The 11,162-nt window shown below is 38.6% G+C and overlaps 1 pseudogene; it reads right to left on the bottom strand.

Moving 5' to 3' along the window:
* Positions 1–1,577: 1,577 nt before the first annotated feature.
* Positions 1,578–4,026, bottom strand: LOC118022564 (annotated as a pseudogene).
* Between the last annotated feature and the right edge of the window lie 7,136 nt (positions 4,027–11,162).

The following is an 11,162-nucleotide window of genomic DNA, read 5'->3' as shown; positions in this document are numbered from 1 at the left end:
CTGATAGTAATCACAAATCATAAAAATCACACTTTTTCATGCCCTTTTTCACAGTCTGATCTTGGGAATTGTAATAATAGAGAAGTATCAAAAAGTGAAAACAAGTTCAGTGCTCAGAAAGCAATAATTTTTTCTAATTTTAATGTATCAACTTGCAAACATTTGTCAGAAAAGCCAATCATTGCTATAAGCAGATAAAACAGTTTTACAACACTTAGAATCAAAACCAGCTAATGTTTACCAAAAACATATACATATGTACAGTATCTGTTTTAGCAAAATAGTGCCTGGGTGAAGATGATTCTGAAAGTATTCACTTAATACATACTATTAAACCTACATAAAAAAATTAAACCATCTTCAATGGCATTCCATGTTCAGATTACATCTGGAAACTGCATTTGAAAGGTAAATAGGTCAATCTAATTGTTTTTCTCCTAAATTAGGGGCAAGGCAGTTCTCTTTCAAAGGGCTCTCCTTTTTATCGACTCTCATTCCTTTATTAATGTTATTACAGGCACATTACCCAGAGGCAGCCTGACTTGCCTGCACATTATTATCTGGCTCTGTGGTCACTGATAAGACTGGAAAGAGTTCATAGTTGTTACAAAAACCATTTTTTAAATGTATTGCCTCTGTATCTTACATTAAACCATTACGATATTAAGGGACCTACAAGCCACTCCATTTAGGGTCAATATTAATAGCTATGTAAGAAATAACTCTGCATTCGAAAATCTCATAAAGTTTCCACTAAAGTAAAAGTACCTCTTTTACCTCCATGCAGTCAATCCTCTATATAGGCTCCTGAAGGTCCATCTTCCATGTGGGGGAAAAAAAAAGTTATATAACTATCCTAAAGGTAATCAATATAGGATAATAAAAGTTTGTTTGACAAGATGCACAGCATTCTTCTTTTGGAGAGACTGCCAAAGGTCAGTGTGGAAAGAGAAATGGAAGACTAAAGACAATGAAATTGAGTCAGTCCAACAGGCCAGTTTTTAAGCAACTAATTGCAATGACTTGGTGCTTCCAATTCAATCTCCACACACTGACGTGTGAAGTTTTAACCGTGAAAAATAAAATACCCTTAAAAAAGGGAAACAGTTTGAGACAAGAATTTCTTTCTATAAATTCATATTTTATACATATGCACAAATGTGAATATTAGTCCATATAAAAGATGTCCTTCAGTGTAGTTCAAGAGACTTTTATCAAAATAAAAATTGATTCAACTATAAACACTAGAAGTCCTTTCTACTCTAGGAGAAACAAGTAAGTGTATATTTATGTAAGGTCACCCTTATCAACAAAAACACAGCTATTAACACTTGGCTAAATAATGGGCTTTACTGGGCAGAGATGTAATCAGATAGTTGTTTAAAAAATAAAGAAAAATACACTACTGGGTTTTATAGTCACAAGAACAAAGTTGATCGGTATGAATTCAAAATTCCAGAGGAGGAAAGAAAGATCAGAACTTTATAAATCCTCCAGAGGTACAATTTACTGTATCAATTTTAGAAAAATAGGCTCAAAATGAACAATGCTACCATGGATTCTCTTAACACCTCAACTCATATATTTATTATTTTTCTTGTTTTCTTTCCAGCTGGGGGTTTCTTCAACTGAAGGAATTCCCCTCCTGTTCCAAAACCTGCAGGGACAAGATCGGGCATCCTGTATGTCCAGCCCACGGGTACGGTGATGCCAGAATTGTGGAAGTTAAATGCAGATGTACTTGAGATGCCAAAGCTTGCACTAAGATTACTGAAGTTTTATTTATTTTTCCAAACCCAAATGTGGCCTCCGCAGTTTCTAAAACAAGATCTCATTCCAAAACTTTCAGTTTGAAGACCCTAAGCCACTTGCTGGCAAGTCCGTGCCAATGCTTGTGTTGAATCTGTGCTAAACCATAGCTCAGAAATGGCTGAGGACCCGTCACCATCTTTGCTACGCTAAGTGTTGCTGAGGTGGTGATGGCGGCTCTATTTGCATGTTGCTGAGAAGCCTGGGTCTGGTAGTAGCTCTGGGTGCATTCTGCCATTCTTAGCTTCTGCTGGCCTGACTTCAAACACATCTATACCATTTCCCAACATGTTTCTGTAGAGAGGGTATGGCTCTGAGCACTTCTACACTTTTATTAGTAACAGACTGGAGTTGTATGGCCAAAGCTACAAACGTTGGTAGGTTTTCTGCAGAGCCCTTGATAAATCTTGGGTGGTTATGTGGGAATTATTTGCTTGAATGACAAGACAGTTTTCTACCTCTTCAATCTGCTGTCTGTACTGCTGAAATTGATGTGGGAAGCAAAGGCAGAAGAAAATGTAGATAAAATTAAACGTCTTTATAATCTGCAGCCCGTCGACAAATACTTGAGGCAGACAGAGTAGAACATTCCTCCAAGAAACTCCCAACTGTCTTACTGCTCTGCTAGGGGGAAAAAAACACCCTACCTTGACAGTAGCTAGGCCTCCAGGATCCTGTGAGTCTTCTTTAGCGTGCGAAAGTCCTTTGGGAAATTTCCCTTTGTCTTTACCGCCCCCAACTCCCAAGTAGATAATCAATCAGGCACTCCTCAGGACCCCAGTGCAGCTCCTTCTGTCCATGGGTCCTGTCCCTGTGCTTTAATAAAACCACCTTTTTGCACCAAAGAATTCTTTCTTGGCCATCGGCTCTGAACCCCACCACTTCACACCACATCAAAACTACGCCTGAAACTGCTGAGCCACGGTCGTGACATAGTCGGCAGAAGCCGTGTTTTTATTTGGAAGTCTGGGTCGCGGTGCCTGAGTTCTGAAAGCTCTATGTGCAGCTGATGGCCGAAACTGATTTAAAGCCTTAATATCTTCTTAAACTTTAACCATTGGCTTAATTTTTTTTTTCTTTGTATTCATTTTTGTTCCTTCACAAATTTCTTAAGATTTTCCATATCCTGGCAAATGACATGAGGGAGATTTTCATCCTTCTGTGCTTTATTATCTTCTGGTCATGGTCCTCTTTTCTCACTCCTTTCATATTATGAGCTACTAGAATCTACACCGCGAAGGTCTTCACTGGCCATGTCTGAAGTAGCCGCAGTAGATGCCAACATCATGCCCATAGGTTTTTAGTTCATTAGTTAATTAATTAATTAATTAATTAATTAATTTAAAGAGCAGTGCAGGAGCGGGAGATGGGGGGAGGGAGCGGGAGAGGGAGAGAGAGAGAGAGAGAATCTCAAGCAGGCTCCATGTCCAGCACAGGGTTCCTTCTCAGGACCCTGAGATCATGACCCGAGCCAAAATCAAGAGTCAGTCGCTTAATGGACTGAGCCGCTCAGGTGCCCCATTCCTGTTTAAGTTTTGATTGTTGTGCTTGTACGTTGAAAAAGCAAACCTGCCAAAGCAGCTACGTATAAGTGTAAGTGTACATGTGAGTCTAAGTCTGGGTCTAGGTATGAGTCTAGCCAACCCTAGAGAGAGGGTTGTTGATGCAGTTGCAGTTTTTGCTGTCAGTCCCCCCAAATTTTTTGGAGTAAATCCCATGGAAGCTTCTGGATTAATGTCAGAGTAGACAAAACAGTGCCACCACCAGCTGAGCAGAAGTAATAGGTAGAGTCAATGGTGCCGCGTTTGCTGCAGGTCTTCTGAGTTCTAAACTGGAGCCTGTTAACAGCTGCAGATGTCGCTGGCATTCCCAGAGTTAATGTGGCAGTTGCTGTTATTTCCGTTACTCTATTTTTTCCCTCTGGAGTGAACTCAGTGGCAGGCAAAGAGTCCAGTTCCAAAATCTCTGAAGGAGCAAACATGGGTCAAGTCGCAGGTGTAGAGTTCCAAAATCGAGCCTCTCAGAAGGGACTTAAACAGAACCTGGTACTTAGGCGTCTGTTCAATAGATATTTACTCCTTGAATGATTACGGCGTGGGGCAGGGTGGTGGCACTAGATTCTTCTGGGCTGGTTGTGGCCATATCAATGGTGGTCGTGGCGCTGGCGCCTACTGTCTGGTTCCTGACTGGATTCTCACTGCCAGGGATTTGAGACATTCCTATGGCTCGAAGCTCAAGGCATCACTCCTTTTCAGATCCAGTCTGGCAGGATCTTCTTAGCCCCAGAACAGAAAAACACAGCCTGGAACACATGCTGATTTTATTTTGTATCATACTTTACTAGTAACTACTTAACAAGAGCTATCACCTAAACTTCAGTATTCCTGTCTCTAAAATAGTAAGTTACTGTTAAGACATTAGGAATGACATTGTTGAATCTATGTGTAATTCTCTTTTTTAGTTCATGGCATATTTTCTTTTATCACATAATGTTTTGAGGAAAGTTTCTTGAAGTTGAGTTAATTATCTTCCTCTGTTTCCTCCATATTTCAGGTTTGCGGTAGGAAGACATTTTCTTTGATGTTTCAGTCTTTCAGAAGTATGTAAATAGGCTTAAAGTTCACCTCTTAGTCATTGTTAACTATAAATATCACTGTTGTTTGTCTGCCTTTCTAACCCCCCCTTTCCTTTGATATAATTTATTTTAACAAGCGGCTCTAGCGCTTGCTAATGTAGTTTCATATGCAAGTATCATTCGCTATTATTAGTCTCCTTGTTCATATAACTACGTACATTTTTTAGTAATTAGAGCGGTGCTAACATTATTCATCTGTAAAGCATCAATGAGCTAGTTTTTTCAATAAACAATTAAAATTGTGCTTGACAGATTGATAAACCATAAGGGATTTTAATATTTTCCAAACAGGGCTTTGCAGACAATACTTTAACAATGTTGGCGTACATACCAATAGCTTTACATATTTATTGGAAAAAGCATTTTTTAAAATGAATTTTGATGCTTGAAGCTTTAGATTTGGATGTCAGTTATGAATTGTGGGCCCTTGGGAATTTTCTTTCTGAACCTCGCTCTTTTTTCTTCTGTAAAATAATAACTACTATTCACCAGAAAGGCGTTTGAAAATATTAAATAAGATAATATTTATAAAGCACCCAGGAAAGAGCTTGATGACTTAAGATGAGCTCCATAAATACATAATCCCTCAGCTCCCCACCTTTTATGTAACGGAATCCCTCTTCAGTTATGATGTGGGAGAGCGAGGTTCTTGTCTCAACGAGTGGAAGAATGAATCTTGCGGACAACGGAGAGTGAGTATAGCGGGAAGTTTATTTAAAGTGAAGATACAGAGAAAGCTCTCAAGAGTGAAAGGGGTCCCCGACAGAGTTGCCAAGGAGAGCCTTTAGGGTTGGTCTTTTATAGAAAGCTAGCCAGGGAACTTAAATCCTTTTAACATTTCTACTGATATCACCATTGAGCAAGGACTAGTGATAACACCTTCAATGGCTTACTTCCTTTTTAGGGTCCAGTTATTCTTTGTTGGTCACAGGTAATTATCATAAAAGACACCCATTCCCCCCATGCCTAGGGCAAGGTGGTCCTAGGGCAGGGTGGTCTGGTTTATTCCCCTTATCACCGCCACATTTTGGGGATTTCTGTGAGCCTGATCACAGAGCCCCCTATCTATCTCTCCCTACCGAGCCCCACCTGTCCCTTACTCAGTTACACCACTGTTACATTTTGTTGTGAAATATAAAAGTGTAGTACAGTACTCCTTGAGTAAGGTGGTGGCTTTTTGTTTTGTTTTGTTTTAAGTAAAAACCACCACATTTTTACAATGTGGGGTGTTTCATTTTTTTGGCTATTTTTCTTTTCCCAATACAAATGATTTCTATGAATTATTTCAATTTTTCTTAGCTGTATAATATACTTATTTTAATGGAAAATATCAAATATGGAGTTCACTTTAAAGCACAATTACACAATTTACGATATATTCTTTCCATCTGGACATGTTACGGTGTCTTTACTCAGTTTTAGTAAAGACTAATTAGATTGTCATTTATCTAATGAAAGTGCTTTTACTAGCAAAGGAAAGTAACAGAAATAAGAACAACTCTAATTACCTCGAAGAATGATTTGATTTTCTTTAAAAGCATATCCTATGCATTGCTTTCTTTGCTCCAGGTTTTAGAGACATCAAAGAAAACACAGTCATCCTGTTCTCAGGAAACTTACAGGCTAGTGGTGGTAAGAGAATAGAAAATCAACAAATAAACAAAGTCTTGAGTAGCAACAAAAACTTTGAAGAAATATAAAGCTGGTTGATGCAAATACTAGCTGGTACCAGTAAGGATAGGGTGTGGTTTTAAATGGAAGCCAGTTCCTCTCTAGTAAGGAAAACAAATGAAGTGAGGGAAAATGACATAGCAATATTTTCTGAAACCAGGTTTCAGGCAGAGGAAGCAGCAAATGCAAAGGCCCTAAGGATGAGGGAGCAGAAGGCTAGCTGAGGACAAAGCACAAGCTGACACCCCACAACCTCCACAACCTCCACCCCCACCCCCTTCATGGGGGGACTATGTGTGACATTCCTCCAGGAAACTTCCAACTATCTTAATGTTAATGCTTTGCTAGAGGGAAAAACATACTTAGTTTGATAACAGCAAGGCCTCCAGTAACCTGAGGGTCTTCTTTAGCATATGAAAGTTCTTTTGGACACCTCCCTTTTTCCTTACCTCCCTCCCACCCCAAAGTATATAATCAATCGCTCCTCACAACCCCAGTGCAGCTCTTTCTGCCCTTGGGTCCTGTCCCCGTGCTTTAATAAAACACCATTTTGCACCAAAGATGTCCCAAGAATTCTTTCTTGGCCATCGGCTCCAGACCTCACCCCGCCAAACCTCACCTACATTCAAAACTCCATCACTAAGATAAGTGTGTGTTTTATGTGTTTGAGAAGCAGGAGAGGGTGGGAAGCCACCTGGCAGGGGGAAGCAAGGGGTAGAGTAGTAAGAGATAATACTGCAAACACTTCAGGGCCCCTTGTACTGTGGGACTTGGTAGGCCTCTGTCCGGCCTTTGGACTTTATTCCCTATATGGTTGAACTTCTAGAGAATGCTGAGCAGAGAAGTAGTTAGATCTTGTTTTGTGTTTAGAAGATCACTAGCATCTGTGTGGTTAACTGACTGTGAAAGACCAGGAATGGAAAAGGTATACTGATTAGGAACCTGTTGTACTAATTCAGGTGATAGCTGGTGCTGCTCTGGATCAGGGAGACAGGGTAGAGAGGAGAGAAGTAGTAGGGTCTAAATATATTTTGAAGGGAGAACAAAAATAATTTCCTAATATGAGGCTGTATATGGAATGTGAAAGAAAATAAGATTTTCTGAGAACCTGGAAGAAGTCACATAGTGGGATTTATTGGCTCAATTAACATAACAATCCAGAAGTGGGCCAAGCTCCAAGTACCCTTTGATCAGATTTTTTGGCTCTGCTATTTTGTGATCCTCTTGGTGTTATCTTTCTCTATTGGCTGGCCTTACCCTTCACAGAACTAAAATAACTGACGGAATTCAAATGTCCCATCTGTACATCATACTACTCAGAAGGGAGAACTTTTCTTCCAAATACTATCAAATTAAAATAATAAATTTCCCTCTGTTAGATCCAATTAGATTATATTTCCACATCTGAGCCAATCATAAGGGACAGGAGAATGCCATTTGCTGAGAGGGTTCCAGTGCCCTATGTTGTAACAGAGGCCTCCATAGCGAAACTGTGTCTTAAAAATTCTTTTTTGTTGCTTTACCCATCTATTAAAGAACTTAAGGCCCCTAGATAACCACATGTAATCTACTAATCTGCCTGATATCTTGATTTTAAAGGCCATTTGGTTAATTAGAATTGTGTTATACCTGCCCAATGAGTATGGCATATTCAGCTTCACATCAATGCTTTCGTTCATGTTTTTTCTTCATTTTCTTCATTTGCAGCATCCCTTCTTAACTCGGACTATCTACATTGTAATCATCCTCTGTAACAAGCTCAAGCCCTGCCTTCTTCCTAAAGCCTCCCATGAGCACACCAGCACTCACTGCTCTTTGCATTCACCAATCATTACATTGTCTGTGGCATCAACATGATGTTCTCACACCTGATTACACTCAGTGTAATATAGTTTTTTTAATTCATTTTAGTTCACTAATTGCACGTATGTATCCTCCTCAATTAGATTTTGAGAGCCAAAACTGGGAGGAAGGAACATGACAAATACTAGTTTTGTGTTCATTCATAAGAGAATCCTTTTGGGGAGCATACTTGTCTTTGAATAAATATTTATAATTGATAGGTTAGCAACATATATTTATGCTATTGATAATTAATTCTACTGATAATTCTACTGAATAAAATATTGACTTTGATTAATTGGTACATTATTAGAGCATCCTTTGGTTTTTACTACCGATAATTTACTACCCAGAAGCTAGCACATAAATGATCTCTAGACCACAAAAGAATAGTTCTGACATGTAAGTAAAAAATCCATAGAAGAAAATGAATAAATCAAAGCCATTGTTGACTTGCTAGCTCATCTTAATTACACTTTTCCTATTCTAGCCTACTTACTGCCAGAGAGAAAAGAAAGAAACAGAGAAAGAGAAAACAGAGAAGACTGAGGAAAGAAAAAAGAGAGCAGAGAAAGAGAAATGAAAGAGAAAGAGATGTTAAAGCTACTATCCAAAGCATCTAATATTAAAAAACAGATATGTAGCTATTAAAAATATTTTCCTGGTGATGAGGTTTTAGATAAAACACCACAAAAAAAAAAAAAAAAGATCCAAATATATAATCCATGAAAAAGAATAGGTTGTACTTTATGAAAATTAGGATTTTTGCTTTGCAAAAGACACTATTAAGAGAATGAAAAGACAAGCCAAAGACTGGGAGAAACCAGGAGCAAAATGTGTATCTAATAAAGAACTCATGTCCAAAATATACAAAGAACTCTTAAATTCAACAAGAAGAAAATAATCATTGTTTAAAAAGTGGGCAAAAGATCCTAATAGACCTTACCAAAGAAGCTATAGAGGTGGCAAAATAAACATAGGAAATGATGTTTAACATTATTGTCATTCAGAGAATTGCAGATTAAAATAACAACAAGAAATCACTACCCATGCATTAGAATGGCAAAAATCCCAAACACTGACAATATCAATAACTGCCAAGAAGCAGAGCAACAAAATTCTCATTCATTTCTGGTGGCATTTGAAAATGACACCTACATTGCAGGAGAAAATTCGCTAGTTTCTTACAAATCTAAACATAATTTTACCATATGATATAGTACCACAGCTTCCAGATTCTTTAGCTTACTTGAAAAGTTTGTGCACCCTAAATCTTTCATGCTTTATTCACAATTGTCAAAAACTGGAAGCAACCAAGGCATCCTTCAGTTGGTGAACATATAAACTGTGCTACATTTATACAATGGAATATTATTCAGCCATAAAAATAAATCAGCAATTCAGCCATGGAAAACAATGGATGAATCTTAAATGCATATTTTTAAGTGAGAGAAGTCAGGCTGGGAAGTCTACATAATCTATAATTCTGATTATATGACCTTATGGAAAAGGCAAAATTATAAAAATTGCATAAAGATCAGGAGTTGTCAGGAGTTTGGTGCGGAGGTTGAGTAAGTGAAGCACAGGGGATTTCTTAGGGCAGTGAAAGTATTCTAAATAATACAGTCATGGTAGCTACATGAAATTGTGTATCTGTTAAAATCCACAGAAATTTACAACACAAAAAATAAACCTTAATGTATGCAAATTTAAAAAAAAATATTTAGGAGATTCAGAGATCCCAGGATGAAATGTAGAATGTTATAAAAGAATCTCATGTATTACAAATATATGAAACAACTTCAAAAATGTGGCTGACCTGAGTAACTTTGGAAATGAGTGAAGTTTGTGAGACTAAAGTCAAGAGGAACTATATGTCATTGCTGTGCTCTAGTTGATAACCTTGTTTCTGATGAGTACACAGGTTAACAATTCCATAACCACTCTGTGTATATGGAGATTGACTGATCAAGTCAATGGATAAAGGTTGGTTGAATCCAGGTTTCTTACTGCTGTAGTGGTAGTTTGCAGATAAGCAAGAGAAGGAGGCTGGAATGACCCATTTGGAAACAAATTAGACTCGGAGTCAACAAAAAGAACTCAGATTTAGTTTAATATTGACAGATATTTACATATACCAATACTTAGAGATATGTATAGATTCAGCAGTTAGCATACATACATAAATACATTTCCTTGCATTGCTGGTTGGGAGGACCTAGTATCAACGGCCTATCGCTATGTGCACACCTAGCACCCCAGTCTCAGTTTCTAACACTGCTCTCCAATAATGGGAACCAGATTCCTTGAAGAATGGCTAATTCTAGTACTGGGGCAGGAAATATACGTGATGAGCCTACAGCATTTTGTAACACCAGAAACTAAGAAAATGCTGTCCCCCTTGCCCCCACATACACACACAAATATGAGGTATATGAAAGGGATACAGAAAGTACCTGAAGAGTTCCCAATGGCCAGAATTGAAACAATTTGAGCAACAAAATAAGAAAAGTAGTACTGGATTATAACCCAGTATATAAAATGAGTATTTATGAGTACATACAGATATAAATAAATGATTGAATGAATGAATGAATGCATGCATGAATGAATGAATATTAGAAGAGACAAATCTCTTGTGCAGGAGAATTTTGAATAATTTGTGTAGATACTGTGTTCTCAAGGAGGAAGTGAATGACTTCCTCCCCCTCACGTGTGGGCTGCACATAGTGACTTCTTTCCAAAGAAGACGGTATGGAAAGGGGGTGGGGGTGGGAAAGACTAACTTTTTATTGGAGGAACCTGAAAAACACTACCTTAGCCAGGAACTTAAAATCAACATGAGTAGTGATAAGTCATGTGTATTCGATAAAATATGACAATATACTTCAATGCTGTGGTCTTCCTCGTCAAACGCCCATACCTAGTATAATTTCGAGAAAAAAATCAGACAAATTCCTATCGGAAGACATTCTTAAAAAACCTAGCCAGGGGCGCCTGAGATGTGGAACCGTCTGGAGGTAATAAAACACAAGGATGGGGCGCCTGGGTGGCTCAGTTGGTTGGGCGACTGCCTTCGGCTCAGGCCATGATCCTGGAGTCCCTGGATCGAGCCCCGCATCAGGCTCCCTGCTCGGCAGGGAGTCTGCTTCTCCCTCTGACCCTCCCCCCTCTCATGTGCTCTCTCCCATTCTCTCTCTCTCAA

This window comes from Mirounga leonina, unplaced genomic scaffold (assembly GCF_011800145.1).
Source record: "Mirounga leonina isolate KUSES-001 unplaced genomic scaffold, KU_Mleo_1.0 Mir_176, whole genome shotgun sequence".
Lineage (NCBI taxonomy): Eukaryota > Metazoa > Chordata > Mammalia > Carnivora > Phocidae > Mirounga > Mirounga leonina.
Note: the sequence above shows the minus strand (reverse complement) of the source record. Positions and strands in the feature narration are given on the sequence as shown.